The sequence below is a fragment of the Petromyzon marinus genome, chromosome 37, assembly GCF_048934315.1.
Source record: "Petromyzon marinus isolate PM22_M1 ecotype Great Lakes invasive population chromosome 37, UKy_Petmar_22M1.pri1.0, whole genome shotgun sequence".
Classification (NCBI taxonomy): Eukaryota; Metazoa; Chordata; class Hyperoartia; order Petromyzontiformes; family Petromyzontidae; genus Petromyzon; species Petromyzon marinus.
In genome coordinates this window covers 14,926,178-14,945,995 of record NC_133703.1, presented here as the reverse complement: position 1 = coordinate 14,945,995, position 19,818 = coordinate 14,926,178, and positions in this window count along the sequence as shown.

Here is a 19,818-nt window from a genome sequence, read left to right as displayed (position 1 = left end):
AGTACTTGGTGGAAAACACCTTGTTGGCAATCACAGAGGTCAGACGTTTCCTGTAGTTGGCCACCAGGTTTGCACACATCTCAGGAGGGATTTTGTCCCACTCCTCTTTGCAGATCTCCAAGTCGTTAAGGTTTCGAGGCTGACGTTTGGCAACTCGAACCTTCAGCTCCCTCCACAGATTTTCTATGGGATTAAGGTCTGGAGACTGGCTAGGCCACTCCAAAACCTTAATGTGCTTCTTCTTGAGCCACTCCTTTGTTGCCTTGGCTGTGTGTTTTGGGTCATTGTCATGCTGGAATACCCATCCACAACCCATTTTAAATGCCCTGGCTGAGGGGAGGAGGTTCTCACCCAAGATTTAACGGTACATGGCCCCGTCCATCGTCCCTTTGATGCGGTGAAGTTGTCCTGTCCCCTTAGCAGAAAAACACCCCCAAAGCATAATGTTTCCACCTCCATGTTTGACGGTATGGATGGCATTCCTCCTCCAAATACGGCGAGTTGAGTTGATGCCAAAGAGCTCCATTTTGGTCTCATCTGACCACAACACTTTCACCCAGTTGTCCTCTGAATCATTCAGATGTTCATTGGCAAAGTTCAGACGGGCATGTATATGTGCTTTCTTGAGCAGGGGGACCTTGCGGGCGCTGCAGGATTTCAGTTCTTCACGGCGTAGTGTGTTACCAATTGTTTTCTTGGTGACTATGGTCCCAGCAGCCTTGAGATCATTGACAAGATCCTCCCGTGTAGTTCGGGGCTGATTCCTCACCGTTCTCATGATCATTGCAACTCCACGAGGTGAGATCTTGCATGGAGCCCCAGGCCGAGGGAGATTGACAGTTATTTTCTGTTTCTTCCATTTGCGAATAATCGCACCAACTGTTGTCACCTTATATTCTTGGTTCTTTCGGTAAAGTCACATAGAAGGGAAACAATAAAATAATAAAAATATAAAACTATACAATTCTCACTACGTTTCGACTGCAACACAAGCAATCATCATCAGGTGTGAAAACCACAGCAAGAAAATTTGAAAAAAGTGGCGGTTATTTTTAACGTTAGCACCACGGAGAGCGGTTTGACAGTTCGTTCAGATTGACGAGTCCATCTATGTTCGGAAAAGAGGTCTTGTAGCCCATTCCAGCCTTGTGTTGGTCTACAATCTTGTCCCTGACATCCTTGGAGAGCTCTTTGGTCTTGGCCATGGTGGAGAGTTTGGAATCTGATTGATTGATTGCTTCTGTGGACAGGTGCCTTTTATACAGGTAAGAAGCTGAGATTAGGAGCACTGCCTTTAAGAGTGTGCTCCTAATCTCAGCTCGTTACCTGTAAAAAAGACACCTGGGAGCCAGAAATCTTTCTGATTGAGAGGAGGTCAAATACTTATTTCCCTCATTAAAATGCAAATCAATTTATAAAATTTTTGACATGCGTTTTTCTAGATTTTCTTGTTGTTATTCTGTCTCTCACTGTTCAAATAAACCTACCAATAAAATTATAGACTGATCATTTATTTGTCAGTGGGCAAACGTACAAAATCAGCAGGGGATCAAATACGTTTTTCCTCACTGTAGTTAGATTTTATTTTTATTTTCTTTATCGAAAAAAAATCCACTTGCAAACCAGAAGTTTCCGCACTTGGTAAAAAAAAGCGACCCTGACTTTTCCTATAACTGTTGGAAGCCCTGTCTTGCATTTCTCAGAATTGGCATCACAAGCCACAGCGACCACTTCCACCCACACGTACTTCTGCATTTACACTGCTGTTTGTGAAACGCGGGCATGTCACTTCCTGCTCAGATGGACAACTAAAAATTCCATCGCTCTGGTGTCTTCTCCAGTAGGAAAGCGTAAGGACACCTGCAACAATGTAACGGCGCTCGCCTAGTCGACGCATTTGTTGTCCTCCCCCCGCACGGTTGGCTACGTACGGTACAAAAGAAGTTCAACGTACATACATACATAGGGTGGGTGGGTAAGTGGATGGGTGGTTGAGTGGGTAAATGTGTGAGTAGGTGAGTGGGTGATTGAGTATGGGAGTGGGTGAGTAAGTGAGAAGGTGAGTGAGTGATCGGTGTGTTGTCCTTTCCCCACACCTCCGGTTCGCACGGTTGCCTACCTAGGGTGCAAAATAAGTTCAACATCCACACCATTACATTTTGATTTAAAGCTTTCGTGACTGCAGGGATTCATATTCTTGGTTCTTTCGGTAAAGTCACGTAGAAGGGAAACAATAAAATAATAAAAATATAAAACAAAATTCTCACGACGTTTCGACTGCAACACAAGCAATCATCATCAGGTGTGAAATCCACAACAAGAAAATTTGAAAAAGTGGCGGTTATTTTTAACGTTAGCACCACGGAGAGCGATTTGACAGTTTGTTCAGATGGACGAGTCCATCTATGTTCGAAAAGAGGAGGCGGGAGACGAAAAATAATGGATGCGGTCTGAAAGCCACCTTAAGCGTGATCACTCAATTAAGACCCGAAATGGTTTATCAAATCCTTCCAATGATTGCTAAGCCAGAATCCATCTTCTCGGTTGAAATTTTCTCTGTGTTTGTATATGTGGATAGCCTCATGAACGAATCTCTCATGGTAGCCAGATGGCTCGCAAAGAACCTCTGTCTTGGAGAAGTCAATGTCATGTGAGCCTACTGAATTATAACAATGATCTGCCATGGCCGAGGTGTTGGTCCTACCGTGTTTAAGGTCTGCTTTGTGTTCCCGAATGCGGTCCGAGACATGTCATTTGGTTTCTCCAATGTAACCACTACCACAGAGGCAACTTAGTTTGTAGACGCCAGGGTACTGTATGTCCGGAATCAAATCTTTTACAGACGGAACCAGATCACGGATTTTATGTAATGTGTTGAATCGGACCTGGATCTTGTGTTTATTCAAGATTTTGGAGATCTTTTTTGTGATCCCTGCAATGTAGGGTAAAGTGATGGTTTTGAAAGGCTCCTCAAGAGGGTCCTTCTTCATGGTTGGAGTGATAGCTTTGTAGATTGTGTAGTCGGAATAACCATTAGCCTTAAGAGCTTGGTGTACGTGCTTGAGTTCACTGGCTATGTGTTCCTGGTCGGATATTCATTGGGCTCTATGGTGCAGAGTCTTGATGAGGGAATTTTTTTGGGATGGATGGTGGTGGGAATCCGGTTTCAGGTACGCATCCGTATGGGTAGCTTACCTGAAACCGGATTCCCACCACCATTGTCGAAAGGTTTGTGTTTTGATTATCCACTGTACTCCGTGATTCCAGTGTCAATATACACACTCTTTAGGGGAGGGGTGGGGAAGTGGACAGTGACACAGTGGTTAGCGTGCTGTGCTCTGAACCCAGTGACCCAAGTTTGATTTCCGGCCAGGGCTAACATCAGTGATGAGTGATAGCAGAATTGGTGCTGTCATACCCCCCCCCCCCCACACACACATTGGGCCCTCTACCCCACCCCCTTCACTAATCCGCACTGCACAATGTGAAGTATGTAAAAAAAAACAATGACCTCAACAGGGTGAAGGGAAGCAGTAGTTACATATTTATATATATATTTAAAGTGCCCATTCAAACACTAAATAAATCATAAAGGAACATGTTGAGTAATTTCATCTGTTTGTATAATTCTTATTGATATACGACTGGCTGCAACTGAGCACTTGCAACGTCAAGTTTTAGTTCTAAACTATTTCCTTTGCATGTTCCATAACAAAATTGAACAAGGATGCTGTCCCAGGATAGAAAAAAAGTCCATAAAAGTATGTAAATATGCTAATCGACTTTAATTACAATGTAAGGAGCCCAAGGGATTTTGCTTGAACGATTGTATTTCTCAAAGGTCTAATGTCACCCAATCAATGGAAAATTAATGTGCAAAGGGTATTTCCATGCGGAAGTTTACGCGAAATTTTTGTTGCAAATTTACGGTCAAATAAAATTAGTTTCACCTATTACCTCTACTTGTACACCAATGTGTCATCCACTGACTCAAAGAGCAAATACATTGAGGTTCATGATGCATCGTCTGTATGTGGGGCTACGGTGTACGCGCATATGAACCAAGGTTATCCTTCATCGCAATGTGATTTGTATCCGATTGAAACCCAATCATTGCATCATTTACACATTCCATCATTGATGGAGAGTACCCACACAAGTTTCTGGAAGTGGGATTTGGTGATTCGCTCACGAGTGAAACTTGGCCATGACCTCGCAAGCAATATCCCACTTTGTGGAAATCGGTTTGAGAAGGGCCATTTGTTACGTAATGCAAGCAAGTCAGCCCATTGCTAGAATTACGAATACATGAGCAGGTTGTACTTGTTACTATACTCAATATTTATTGAGAACACCATTGCAAAGAAGCCATTTAAGATGTTCACTTGATGAAATACACCACCACACGTCTATTTTTTGATGTCACTAACACCGGTGTGAAATATGCTCCCGCATTACAGACGCAAAGTGGCAGAACATAATATGCAAAAAGCAATTAGTTACGATGACGACTGGATTCAAATTCAATTGTATTTGTATAACCAAGGGAGAGTTCAAGAGACCTGGATAGTCTCATTTCTAGAGTTACAGTACCTGGGTCACCAAAAATGATGAAAGGAATCAAATACAGTAAGGCAATGAAGAAAAGAGAAAGCAAAAACAACGAAGCATAATTTGTGCTATGAAGAAGGGCCATTGCTCAAAACGTAGTGTATTTGTATTTTTTATATTTAAGGCCACAGTGGCGAGATTTTAACTACCTCGCCTAGTATACAAGAGGTTGTGGATTCGATCCCGACCCTGATGCCTGTATATTTGGAGTGTCTGTGTCTCTCTCCCCGTGGCCGCGTGGATTTTGCTCCGGGTCCTCTGGTTTTTCCCTCCACATTTAGAATCAACACACTTTTAGAGTATTTGTCAGCTGTATACAGTGAGAGAAAAAAAGTATTTGATCCCCTGCTGATTCTGTACGTTTGCCCACTGACAAAGAAATTATCAGTCTATAATTGTAATGGTAGGTTTATTTGAACAGTGAGAGACAGAATAACAACAACAAAATCCAGAAAAACGCATGTCAAAAATGTGATACATTGATTTGCATTTTCTTGGTTCTTTCGGTAAAGTCACGTAGAATGGAAATAAAATAATAAAAATAAAACATGATAAAATAAAATTCTCACGACGTTTCGGCCACAACACAAGTAGCCTTCTTCAGGTGAAGGAATCCCTCCCCGTAGAGGCGGTTAAATTTCGATTTAAAGCTTTCGTGACTGCAGGGATTCATCTTCTTGGTTCTTTCGGTAAAGTCACGTGACTTTCGCAAATGTAAGAAACTCAAAAGAACTGTCAATCTCCCTCGGCCTGGGGCTCCATGCAAGATCTCACCTCGTTGAGTTGCAATGATCATGAGAACGGTGAGGAATCAGCCCAGAACTACACGGTGAGGATCTTGTCAATGATGTCAAGGCAGCTGGGACCATAGTCACCAAGAAAACAATTGATAACACACTACGCCGTGAAGGACTGAAATTCTGCAGCGCCCGCAAGGTCCCCCTGCTCAAGAAAGCACATATACATGCCCGTCTGAAGTTTGCCAATGAACATCTGTATGATTCAGAGGACAACTGGGTGAAAGTGTTGTGGTCAGATGAGACCAAAATGGAGCTCTTTGGCATCAACTCAACTCGCCGTGTTTGGAAGAGGAGGAATGCTGCCTATGACCCCAAGAACACCATCCCCACCGTTAAACATGGAGGTGGAAACATTATGCTTTTGGGGTGTTTTTCTGCTAAGGGGACAGGACAACTTCACCGCATCAAATGGACGATGGACGGGGCCATGTACCATCAAATCTTGGGTGAGAACCTCATTCCCTCAGCCAGGGCATTTGAAATGGGTCGTGGATGGGTATTCCAGCTTGACAATGACCCAAAACACACGGCCAAGGCAACAAAGGAGTAGCTCAATAAGAAGCACATTAAGGTCCTGGAGTGGCCTAGCCAGTCTCCAGACCTTAATCCCATAGAAAATCTTTGGAGGGAGCTGAAGGTTCGAGTTGCCAAACGTCAGCCTCGAAACCTTAATGACTTGGGGAAGATCTGCAAAAAGAGGATTGGGACAAAATCCCTCCTGAGATGTGTGCAAACCTGGTGGCCAACTACAAGAAATGTCTGACCTCTGTGATTGCCAACAAGGGTTTTGCCACCAAGTACTAAGTCATGTTTTGCAGAGGGGTCAAATAGTTATTTCCCTCATTAAAATGCAAATCAATTGATAACATTTTTGACATGCGTTTTTCTGGATTTTTTTGTTGTTATTCTGTCTCTCACTGTTCAAATGAAGCTACCATTAAAATTATAGACTGGTCATTTCTTTGTCAGTGGGAAAACGTACAAAATCAGCAGAGAATCAAATACTTTTTTCCATCACTGTATTTCCACGTGATAAGCCACTTCGTTGAGCATTTGTGGCCAGGTCGCTTATGAAAAAGAGCTACATAGCTCAGTGGGCCTTACCTTGTAAAATAAATAATAAACATAGTTTCAAGTTTTTCAATAGTTTAAACAAGCTTTAAAGCTTATTTTCTTAGCTCTTTCGGTAAAGTCACGTTAAAGGGAAACAATAAAATAATAAAATATATAAAAAATAAAAATTATCACGACGTTTCGACCACAACGCAAACGGTCATTTTAATGTTATATATATTTTTTTCATTATTTTATTGTTTCCCTTTAACGTGACTTTACCGAAAGAGCTAAGAATATGAATTACTGCAGTCACGAAAGCTTTAAATCAAAATTTAAGCTTTAAAGCTGTTGAATGCTGTTTAATATACTTTTTACAGTATTTAACATATTTAAATATGAAGTCATTCTCTAGAGAGTGAGGCAAGAGTTGGACAAGGGTCGTGTGCCAGGGAAGACAAGGCAAGAATTGTAAATTCCGTTTTGCTGGCTCATGGGAAGGGATGGAATTTCCAACTCTTGTTTGTTGCAACACGAGTTCCCCATTATGCACGCTTGCTCATACTAATTAGGAGTGATATAATTAATGAGTAAACTACATAATTAAAGAGCAAACAAAGAAGGATGGTTTGTTGCTCGTTGCATATTAGTGGCTTTTAAATTATCGAAATATGTGTAATCCTCCTCCTCGTATCGCCTCACTTTTGACAGACACTGGAGTGATTTGTGGGTGGGATCGCGTAAGCAAAATGTGTGTCGTTTTCCATCCGCCACCCAGCACAGCCAATTAATGACATTGTCTCGTGATGAACAAATGTGCCAGTTTAATCCTGCTTCAGCACCACCCAGTGTGTTGGAGAGCGATCCAAAGAGACATTTAACAATTGGGTACGAAATGTTTGCCGGTCGTTACAACCAACATCATCAGGCAGTTGTCAATACGTCTCCAACTTGCGTATGTTCTCCAATCCCTGTGCTCCTCTTTCTGGCTCCGAGTGCCTCGCCTATTCGGGGTAATAAAGCAATTAAGCACGTGGCCTATATCTGCATCGTCTGAATGCTCGCCGGCTGTAGTTATGAGGGTTTTTTTTATCTCCGGGCACTGCGATGTCTACTCCCAACGTAACTGTCACAAACTACAAATTACTTTTGAAAAATAAACTTGAAAGCTCAGTGAACTTCTCTAGCCAGCAGTTAAATTGGCACACATAACTTATGGTAGTATTTGTGTACATGTACGGTTGGATTCGCTTCCTTGATGAAAGAGCTGAAGCAAGGTTGCTTCACAACTCATCCTCGGGTTATGTGTGGTGTCGCATCATCTAAGTTGCCACCAGGCACTGACATTAGTAGCTGGGGCGTGGCTTGCTTATGGGCCCTTATGAGCGTGAAACGCATCTGTTTCTCCAATCATGTTTGCGAACAATTTAAGATTGTATTCTATTATTTCAAGATTGTCAGCTAAAGGATTGAGAAGAAGTGTTTGTTATATAACGCCTTGCCAGGGCTGGAGAAGTGGAAAGGGGCGTTTATTCACACACACTGCACTCTGAGCTCAAGATACCCGAGTTCAGTTGCTAGCCACGGCTAACGTCAGTGGTGAGTGTTATCTGAACCGGTCGTTACTCCCCACACAATCACCAATAACACAACGGCCACTGTGGTGAAGTTCAAGATATCCAAACCCCCTAAAAATTGACGTGGCACAAAGGGGGGGAATTCTTCCAGCAGTGGCTTGACACCAAATGGGCGTTGAAATTTACGAGAATTCCGATGATGAAACCGGCCCATAAGACAATGTGAACAACAACCCTTTTTTAATGACGCAGTTATTATTGCCGTCACTTCGAGCACAACATTCGTCCAGTGCATGGAGTATGCACAGCGAGCGTTCACGTCGATGCGTTAAGAGGAAACTGGGGTTGCACAACGCTCTCGAGTTTGGCCAATAGTTGCCGAGCGCCGAAGAGGAAACGCCATATGTGCCTCCACAAAGCAACACCACCGCCAACGACCACCACCACACATGTTCTCCACAGCGTCCAGAATAAGCGGCTATGCCCTGCGTACTTGTGCTGCAGGGGCGAACGTGATCTGGTTTAAATTCAAATTGTTCCCCCGTTAAGTTTGATTAATTTTAGTTTTGAAATCGTCAGACGCCTGGCGTATATTCTACACTTTCCTGGGACAACGTGCTACTGTTAGGAACAGGGAAGCCAATTGTCACCGAAGACAGCAGTTCTTTATAACTGCTTTTTGTGTTTAGTTTATCATCCTTACCCCGCACCTTCGATTAGCACGGTTGGCTACATACGGTGCGAAAGAAGTTCAACACATACGACAAGCGGAGGACATCCGTGGAACTTATTCTGAATGAACGAAGACTAAAAACAAGGCATCTTTTCTTCAATTTAGGTATGCTGGAGATGTTATTTCTTTGCGTAAATTGACATTGATTTGACATTGTTGTTCAAATTAGCTTGCTAATTGAAAGTTGCGTTTTAATATATATTTGACTAACGTCAAAACACACATGCTCAAGCACTGAGATAACGTTTTAAGGCATGGAGAACTATATAAAAGTGTTTTGTTTTAAACCTTCATGACTTCCGAATTGCCACCTTTTCGCACTAATGCAAGCCGGGCTATTATGTGCGTGTTTCAATACCATGACAGCATGTTGTTAGAAATTGTGTATTCTTATTTTACGTCTTGAACACACATTTTAAAGGACACTAAACATTGATCATTAAAAGCGTTGCTGCACTGAGGCAGGATTTTTGTCTGCGACAACGGAAGCAAATATTTTGCTTGCTTAATGCTGGAGCAACAATAAAACTGAATAAACAGACGTACATACACATACGCAATGCATATGCACACAAACATACGCGACGATTCGTAAAAATGTGCAAACAAATGTAAAGACGAAGCAAAGATCCCCCAAATAGCCGTTGTCAGAATATTGGGGGCGAGTGTTGGTAGCAAACCCCTATGAACGCCGGCATAACAGATGACGTGGGGGGGTAGCCAACAGCAATCCCGGCCGCATTTGTCTCCCCCGTCGCTGATCTTCCCAAATAAAAACAAATATCTCCCGTGTTGCCTTAAAAGGCTGTTGGGGCAAGTGATGTTAGTGTACACACATAAACACGTCCATACGCAGACGCACAAATATACGCAAACATTTGCATACACAAAGGCAAACACAAATGAACGCACGCACCAATGCAGACGAACGCGTAACAAAGACAAAACATCTCGTATAGCCTTAGCAGACCTCACGTAAGTGCACACATGACGGCATATGCACACACAAAAGCACAAAACAGCACACGAACGCATGCATGCAAGCCTTTATGATCAGGGGTGGGAAAGCTTTTTTTCTGCCAAGGGCCAATTGGATATTTATAACATCATTCGCGGGCCATACAAAATTGTCAACTTAAAAATGAGCCTGTTATATTTGGTCGAACATTTAATTAACTCAAACCCCTAATGCGATGGCTGGAACCGCTTCTCTTTGGGCGAGGCGTGTGATGACGTTAGCCTGGTATTGTTGACGATGTTGCTACTCGCAACTGCTTTTCCAGGTTTTGCTCCTAGATTTATTGAATTTCGAGTCCCGCCTGCGGTTGCCTTGGCAGGGCCAGAGACCAAATTATTCCGCGGGCCTCATACGGCCCGCGGGCCGGACGTTCCCCACCCCTGCTTCAGATGATGACAACCGGAACTACGTCCGTTAAGTGTCCTAACCTGTGGATTTCCTTTGGCTCTTTTTACATATGTAAGTGTATATTGTTTCTTTCAAAAGCTCGTTTCTGTGCACAGTCCTTGGAGAGGTCTCCTCGAGGACATTTGGCTCGTTATTTTAGTCTTTGTCGAGCACTGTACAGGAAATTAGTCAGAAATGTAGTGTGCTCTTAGCTATTAGATGCCCGTATGAGTTGCACGAAATGTTTCCACCCTTTAACATTATCGGTACGGCCAACCGGTGAGGTCAGTGAAAAATGTTTATCTGCATATGCAGCATTGCCGATTAGACCCTGCATGGACTTCCTCGGGGGCACCGCAGGCTCTAGAAATGCCACGGACGTGCTCTCGCCACGCGTTTTCATTCAGCCTCCCGAGTCTCATCTCGATGTCCAGAACGAACACCTCATTTGAGGCCCAAACATCGCACCTCCTCCTGGCGTTTCACATTGCCGCTGCGAAGACACCGCCTGTGTAACCAACCATCAGCCGCATCAGAACATCAACAGGCCCCGATGTGCACGTCTCGTTCATAAACGGAACAGCCTTTGTTTCCTCGCTTCGCAAGCATACATCTTAACTCAAAAATATCCTCGAGCGGAACACTTGTTGTTGGATACGGCCACATTTGCAAATGTGATTCGTAAATGTAGTTCAACTTTCATGTATAATATTCTTTGGGTCTTTAGGTAAAGCCACGTAGGTGTAAAAATAATCAATAAGATCACGACGTTTCGATAGCAACACAAGCAATCGTCATCGGATGAAAAAATATAGCGGGAGAGCTACTGAGGCAGGGGAGAGCTGCTGAGGCAGGATGTTATAAAGGTTTGAGATGCTAATCTCTCACTAAAACAGCCACCGTTGCTCGTTTTCCTCGATGTGGCGGTGGTTTTCGTTTTTCTCACATTGAAATGCTAGTCTCTCACAATACAATGGCCACCTCCACAGCATCGTCATCGTGGAGGTAGCTCAGCTCTCCGATCTTACATTGGCATGCAAATTTCATCTTTAGCCCCGCCCACATCGCTTATGACTCTTGGGCTACACCCATCTCAAACCTTTAGAACATCCTGCCTCAGCAGCTCTCCCCTGCCTCAGCAGCTCTCCCGCTATATTTTTCAACCTGATGAAGATTGCTTGTGTTGCGATCGAAACGTCATATTATTATTATTTTTCTATCTACGTGGCTTTACCAAAAGACCCAAAGAATATGAATTCCTGCAGTCACAGAAGCTTTATGTCAAGATTTAATGTATATTTTTTTATTGAGGGACTATGTGTTGTCTTGGTGTGGTCTGGGACTGTTTTTGCTGTTTTTTGTCTGCCTTTTTCAAGATTGAAAATTGGTTATGCAAATTTGAACGTATACATACACGTGTATTTATCTAAGGGGCACCACGGTGGTTGGATGTTACCTTCCTTGCCTGATAATGCAGGAGGTTGGGGGTTCAATCCCGACTCTGATGCCTGCTGTATATTTGGAGTTTGCATGTCCCTGTGATCGTCTGGATTTTTCTCCGGGTCCTCCGGTTTTTCCCTCCACATTTAGAAACATGCATTTAAACTATTCAGATTATTTTGCTGCTAGAAAATGTCCAAATGATGAGCCACTTTGTTGAGCTATCATTTGTGGCCAGATCGCTTTTGAAAACAAGTTAATACATCAGTGGGCTTTGCCTGGTAGGATGGGGATGGTTTCGTGTTGTATTTGTTTGTGTTTGGGTGATTTGTTTACCTCTCTTGCACTTTGTACTGCTATCGTGTGTACTGTTTGTTGTTGTAACGTTCTTACCTGCCCTTACTGGACATCTGTGAAAAAAGAGCTTAATAGCTCATCGGATTCCTCCAGTATGAATAAATATTGTGATTCTGATCAATACAATTTGAAAGCCACAAGCCAAAGAAGTGCAATTGTGGCTATGGACCGTATAGCAAACCCATTGAGATACATAGAGATACATAGAGACCCATAGGGATATATTGAAGACGAGCCACAGCAGTGTGATTGTGGCCATGCATCCCAAACTATGGACCATAGAGTTAACCACCGTAGTCCCTTCAACAGAGGAGGAACAGCAAATCTACACGAACTCTCTCCCGAAGCCCTCTCGTCATGGCTCGCAGGCCTCGACATTGACATTTAGAACCAGAACATATTGCCATCATTCGCAAGACTATAAATAGCATCGTCTTGTCACAGCCAATAACGCAATTGGTCTTTTGGGGAGGCGGGGGGGGGCAGCAGTTGTCACGCTTGTTGATTGATGTTTGTCTCCTGAGTAATCGTCCACAAAATAAATAATATATTATTTCGAGGGATATTTTCATCAATAAATTATCATTTGTGTGATACTTGACTGTCATTGGAACATCTAATGATTGTGACTTCCTCAACGATGACTGTGACTTTTCATATATTCCGCATCACGTGACTGGGCTCGGGAATTGGGTTCTGTTTGGTTTTCACCGTCTGATTTGTTTCTGTCAATTTGCTTCTCATTGTAATTGTCCATCACGTAACCTTTACACGTAGTTTGCTAAGTTACTGAAACACAGTAAATACTTGGATTGCGAGCATAATTCGTTCCGGAAACGTGTTTGTAATCCAAAGCACTACGTATATCAAAGCACTCGTATATCAGTTGTGATCACGTGATGCTCGGCAGACAAAGCCTATACGTACTACTCGTTTTGCAAGACCTCGATCGTTTATCAAATTAATATTTATTTAAAAGTTTTGCTCGTCTTGCAAAACACTCGCAGACCAAGTTACTCGCAATCCAAGGTTTTTACTATACTGTCATTTAATTCCCACAACCAAAAGTCTGATGAGCTGATTTTAGTTCAATAATTGATCGACCGATGCTGATCAATAATTTGATAAAATCTAGGATTTTGGAATTGTGAATTTCTTTTGGAATGGGATTTTTCAAAACGACACGGACAAAGTGGTCGCACGGAAAAGGCCTCAGAGTACGCGGGCTCAGAGAGTCCGCGAATCCGCTCGTACGCCACCGGTCGACCCCAATTCATCCTGACACTTTGTGTCACTCGGACTTTCGCTACACGCTCTCACGGTGAGAGAAACGAGGAGTTAAATCATCCACCCCCACCGCCATCGCGCGCACGTGGATTTCACGGCGTCTAACCGTTGCACACGCATAAGAAACAATTCCAATAAACTATCGTGTTCTGATCTCGCATTAATAATATATAGTGTTAATATTAACAAAGTGCTCTACCTGACCTGCTTGCTACTGGTGATTAGTGAATAATTTACCGTGCAGTACCGTACTGTATTAAACATTTATGTACATTTTATATACACTTACATTTAATATCTACCCTCGTAGGGTAATAGAGTGTATAGTGTAGTGTATAGTCGTATCTAGTAGTGTATTGTAATATAGTAATATATAGTAGAGTATAGCAGTATATAGTAATTTAGTAGTAAATATTAGTGTGTATATAGTGTATAGACTCGTATAGGCAAACCCCAATTTACACGAATGCGCGCTTACACGGGGGTACACAGAACCTAACCCCCGCCACATACTCTGAGACATAACTGTATTTGCAAAAAATACCCTGAATCGCACACCCCTGTTAAATAGCCAAGGAGCCAGGGGATATTTGTGTCAGACCCCAAGGTGAACAGGGCATGCATCTTATACTGGTAGGAACGAAGTTGTAAACTGAGTGTACCAGCCTGCAATAGATTAATGTGTCCGTCCGTCCATCCCCTTTCAATACTTTAACGAAGTGAAATCTCGTGCTGTTGGGGTGTAAAAATAAAATTGCGCAAAATTCCAATGTTCCTACCAGCCCACCCTGCAGGGACCTGTTTCCTGGCCTTGCCGATTTACCTGGGGCCTGCCGTCACTTGTGACGGTCCTTGATCTCGAGCAGAGAGGGTCAGGAACTCGGAATGCACCAATAACAATCCAGAGCTATGACCTCCCAAGAGGAATTGTAGACCTTGACAAAAGGCACGCGGAGCAGAGGCGTAGGTCTGATTGAAAAAGAGGAAACGCAAAAGCTGGATCGGTATTGACATTCAAAAGGACAACACTCTAAATGTATTGTGATGCCGTTTACCTAGGAAGCGCCTCAATGCAGCAAAGTGTAGCCGATGCGTAGACATTCCACACGATGAACCGAATACCCTTTATAAACGCATGCAACTCTAAGACAAGGAACGTGTGGTGTGGTTACAGCATACAGATGCCTTCATGCAGCATTGGATAAACCATGGGTTGCTGATTGTCATGGATGATGATCAAACATTGCACGGCAAAATAGATGCATGGGTATCGTGAGCGTAAATTCAATCGTGGAGCGATAGCAGAACGGTTCGCGCTACGAACACGGTGGTGACCTTGGTTCCATTGCCGGCCACGGTTAACATCAGCGGTGAAGTGATATCTGAACTTGTGCTGCTCCCCTCGCCGCCGTCCCATCAAAAGAGACGAGAGCTAAGGGGCAATGGAACCAAGGATTCTGGCTTAGCAATCATTGGAAGGATTTTATAAACCATTTTTCGGGTCTTAATTGATTGTTCACGCTTACGGTGGCTTTCAGACCGCATCAATTATTTTCGTCTCCCCCTTCCTCTTTTCCGGACATAGATGGACTCGTCCATCTGAGTAACTGCCAAATCGCTCTCCGTGGTGCGAACGTTAACAAGACCGCCACTTTTTTCAAATTTTCTTGCTGTGGTTTTCACACCTGATGATGATTGCTTGTGTTGCAGTCGAAACGTCGTGAGAATTGTATTGTTTTATAGTTGTATTCTTTTATTGTTTCCCTTCTACGTGGTGACTTTACCGAAAGAACCAAGAATATACTTCATTCCTCGTGGAACATTTTCTGGAGCTCCACCAAACCCTCTGGAATGGAGCTCGGCCCTGCCATGACCGGATTAAGCTAGTGCAGGGCCTGTATCATTGTTGTAAAGGGGCCCTAAAAACACACAAATATTAAAACACATTTTTTTTTTTACTTGCATAGTAAAGTCATTGTATTTTTTAATTTGCTCTACGGCCAGATAATACGACAAGTCGCTAACCTTAAACACCCAGTCGTTCATAAAAGTTGAAGGTGATATAGTACTACAGTAATAGAGCAAGTGCAGAATCACTGAAACGGAATTGATAGCTTGAACGCATTTAGCGCGGGGCCCTTGAAAGTTCGGGGCCCGCAGCATATGTAGAGACTTTTACTCCTACGATAATCCGGCACTGGGCCCTGGTCGACTCTGGCTAAAATGTATCATAATTAAAACGAGGACACGACACGGTCGCTGCACTGCCGTCGAGTACAGCAGCAGCCTAACGCGATGAGTCAGCTTGAGCTATCGCCTAGATCGTGCGTTTATTTCTGCCTGCGATTTTCCCGTACGGCGAAGGGCGCGCTTCATCGCGTTGGCAGCACGAGGCCTATCCCCCCCCCCCGCCCCTCCACTTCTGTGTTCCCACAGGGGTAAATCATGTACGGTGTGTCAATGCTGGGGGTCCATGCCCCCCCCTCCCCTTTAAGAGACAATGCGTATCCCCAGTGAGTTTGGGGAGGGACTCTCGTTCAAGTTCTAGGCGTCGTTGCAGCGCCTCACCGTAACGTCCTTCTGCCTGACGATTCCTCCTCAGCTGTTGCACAGTTGACAGCCGAACTCCAGGGTGTGCTCCTACACAACACGGTGCAGATTGTCACAATCTGGCTTCGGGCCTCTTGCCCTTGATCGCCAAACTCTGGCTGACACCCAAGCGCCCGTCTCGGTTACCTGCCCTCCTCCGTCCTTCTGCGCTCTGCACGCACGTCTCGGCACCCACCACGGTGGCTAGGAGATGTTAACTACCTCGCCTGGTATGCACGAGGTCGTGGGGTTCCTTCCCGACCCTGAAGTCTGCTGTATGTTTGGAGTTTGAATTTCTCTATCTCTCCCCTTGGTTGCGTGGATTTTCTCCGGGTCCTCCGGGTGTCCCCCTCTACATTTAAAAGAAACATGCGTTTAGAGTATTTGACTGATGCAAATTTCGACGTGATAAGCCACTTCGTTGAGATAACATTTGTGGCCCGGTCGCTTGTGAAAAAAGAGCTATATAGCGCAGTGGGCATTACCTGGTAAAATGAATTAAATCGTTTTGTTTTTTAGTGTATAACTTCCTCTTTCCGCATCACATCTGCAATAATGTTCCTTTCCCTATCGAAATGCATTTCATCCTGTCCTTGCACCTAGATTTACGTAAGGCCTGAATATGATTGTCTTAGTTACTTTGTGTGACTCTCATGCAGTATCACTAACGCTAACCTTGTATTTATTACTGCCCCAACAGGAATTTTGGCCTCAGAGTAATATTTCGAGTGTGAATATGACACTTCTCCTACCGTCGTATCTATTGCATCTGCTGGTGGCCCCCTAAGATAATTTTAACGATTTACACTTGTAAGGCGCATTTCATCCGTAGGTCCCAATGCGCCAAAAGTCAATCTGTATCCTACAATTGCCATGGTGTTGTGACTATCACCAGGGGCGGAGCCACAGGGGGGGCTCGGGGGGGCTTAGCCCCCCCTGAAATTTTGGGAAAGACGGTAATCGGGATAACCGAATATCCGGCTGCTGCAAAATGCTGCTGGCTGCCACCTCGTGCTGCCCTGCAGGCTGCCACCTTGTGCTGCCCTGCAGGCTGCTTTAGCGGCAGCCTTTCGAACTTATCGAACTTATTAGCCACATCAGCGGCTCCGACCTATTAATAAACTCCGCGTTCAAATCCAATGAAAAATGTTTTATACATTTGTGGCGCCCATTGGAAAATATAAACACACTGGATATCTCAGAATATTGAAGTCAGCCCCCCCAAAGTCAAAATCCTGGCCCCGCCCCTGACTATCACCATTATCATCATCAGCAGCAGCAGCAGCCATGATCACTCCACTGCAGGGCGAAGGCCTCTGCCAAGTTTTTAATTGCACGTTGTCCATTCGTGCTGAGTAATTGTACGCGTCACTCGGGTTAACCTCGAGGAATTCGTGGCACCCCCCCCCCCCACTCCACACAACGGTCCCATCTAGTGCTGCCGTGAAGGTTCTAAATTTGAAGGATAAAAAAATTGACCGGCGATTACTGGAGTGGGAATATATAGAGCAAGCATCGCCCTCCGACAGCGGGGCCCTCCTTCAAAAAGAGTCACGAGGTTCAAGTTCAATTAAGCTTTCCTGGGCGAACAAGATAAGTCAGTCTATAATACGATTAAATATATAAACAAGTGGTGTGGTTTTTTATTAACGTGACAGGAAGCTGATTCATTTGGCCCGATAACAAAAGTCGAAGTGATTTCAATTCCTGCTAAAATAAATATCTCCTCTGAGTGCAAAACTAAGAGGCAAGGAGGAAGCTTACCACCAAAAATGGAGCCCCTTCACGGTCTCTCCTCCAGTGGACATTGATTCTTTAGAGCATTCGTGAGCTTCAAATCAAGATTCGTGATGGCATTTAGGCACCCCCCCCCCCCCAACTTCGTCCTCCCTCTCCCTTTTATTTCTACTCCTACAGGGGTATCAGAGCTTAGGAAGACATCAGGGGGTTGTGGAATGTATTGAAACAGTTTATTGAAACATGTGGTCTAAAACAGGTTTCCATTACACTGTAATCTGTAATGTGTGGTTGTGCTGGTGTCAACCCCTTTCATATCCTCTGCGTTGGGCACCTGATATCGTTTTGTTAGTAAAATACTTTTGGAGGAAGAACAAAAACCCAATTCCTGTGAAGCAGCCCTGAGCCGGTCGTGTTTCATTCAACAGAGGTGACTTTCCCACAAAGTGGTACCAATTTTGTCAACCCCGGAGAGAGAGGGATGATGGGCGCCGACTCAAGCCCCCCCCCCCCCCCCCATTCAGGATTTTGTTCCCGCAAAAATCTTCCAACAGTGAGCCCGCTCGCTCGACTGCTGGGCAATTACGGTAAATATCAAAGTACTGCGTTTGCCTTTGCAAGTGAATCGTAAGCCCCGCAGTTATCGTGCTGTATTGAGCGCTGTCAAATAAAAATGGCACCAAGAAAACGGTTCGCGTATTTTCAACGTTTGCCTCTTTCATGTTTATGGCGGAAGAGAAAAAAAAAACACCGTGCAATTCTGGTAACGAAAGTGCATAAGCAATGTGAATAATTGCTGCTAGAATCTGGGTACCTCTATTTTGCACAAACCTTGTATTTTCCATTGACTTTGCGGCTATTATCTCTAAAAGCGGGTATTATCCGTAGAAAACCATTTCCATTTCATAGTTCCATTTATTTGGTATAGCCCTGTGAGCCATTCAGCTCTTGAATCGGGTGCAACCGCAACAAACAAAAACATGAACAAGAAAAGATCTTAAAGTGATTATGTGACTGTGCAAACAGAAAATCCAGGAAATAAACATCAAAATATTCCTGAAATAGCACCATACACCGACGCTGTGTGCAAAAATCCCAGTGGGATGCAAGTCAAACACCAACAACAACCACAAGACAACTAAGATTAAGGCCATCAGTCTAACTCCATACTACAATAAACAAAAACATGGCCAAACCAAAAAAAACAGCGAGGCAACACACAGACGGACATCACAAACAGCACACAGAAGAATGGCAAAACTGCACGGAGGCAGCAATGAATCCCCCTGGCTTTAAACGTTTTGATAAGATTGGGACATGCGCACTGAGATGAATGTGGACTGAGAGGAGGAAGAGGAGGAGGGTGGTGAGAGATGCGTTGAGAGATGGGAGTTCGATATCTATCAGGAGAGACCAAGGATACATGAAGTTGGGAGATTTACAGAGATGTAATCATAGAAGGCTGTAAGCATCTGTTTGGAGATGCACCATGAGGAGGCATGCTTATTATTTTAACTGGGCTATTATATACGTGTGCACTATGGTAACGATTGATGATAACAAGCGTTGATAATCATGGAAGTGTGTACAGATGATGTGGGTGTGATCATGATGTTGGTCGTGGTCATTACCAGCAGCAGCGATGATGCTGTGATATTCCTTATGGATAGTGGAGCTGATTATGATGACGGATAGTGGACAGTTAAGATTATAAAGATGACGAAGATAACGGTCATGGTGATTTAATACGAGTGACGATGATGCCGGCAATGCGACTGATGATGCTACTGCTGTTGCTGATGTTGCTGCTGCTCCATGAAGACTCGCGCAGATGATTTGTGTGCTTGCAAATTCCCTGCACAGAACCCCCACGTAAATATTACCATACACCACTGCACGCTGTGCAATCCGAGGGTCAACAACCATCGCCAAACATCACCATCACCACCACCAACAGCAACATAAATAATTATCAACACCGTCGTCATAATCATCAGCTCCTGCAGCAACATCAGCTCCTGCAGCAACATCACCACCACCACCACCACCCAGCCACCACGGTCAGGACCACCATCATTACAACATCACTTACTGTGCACCGTTATTGTCGTCAACATACCACCATCACCACCATCACAACCGTCACCATCACCACCGTTACCACCACCACTACCATCATCACCACCATCGTCACCATCATCACCACCACCATCATCATTAACCGGTATC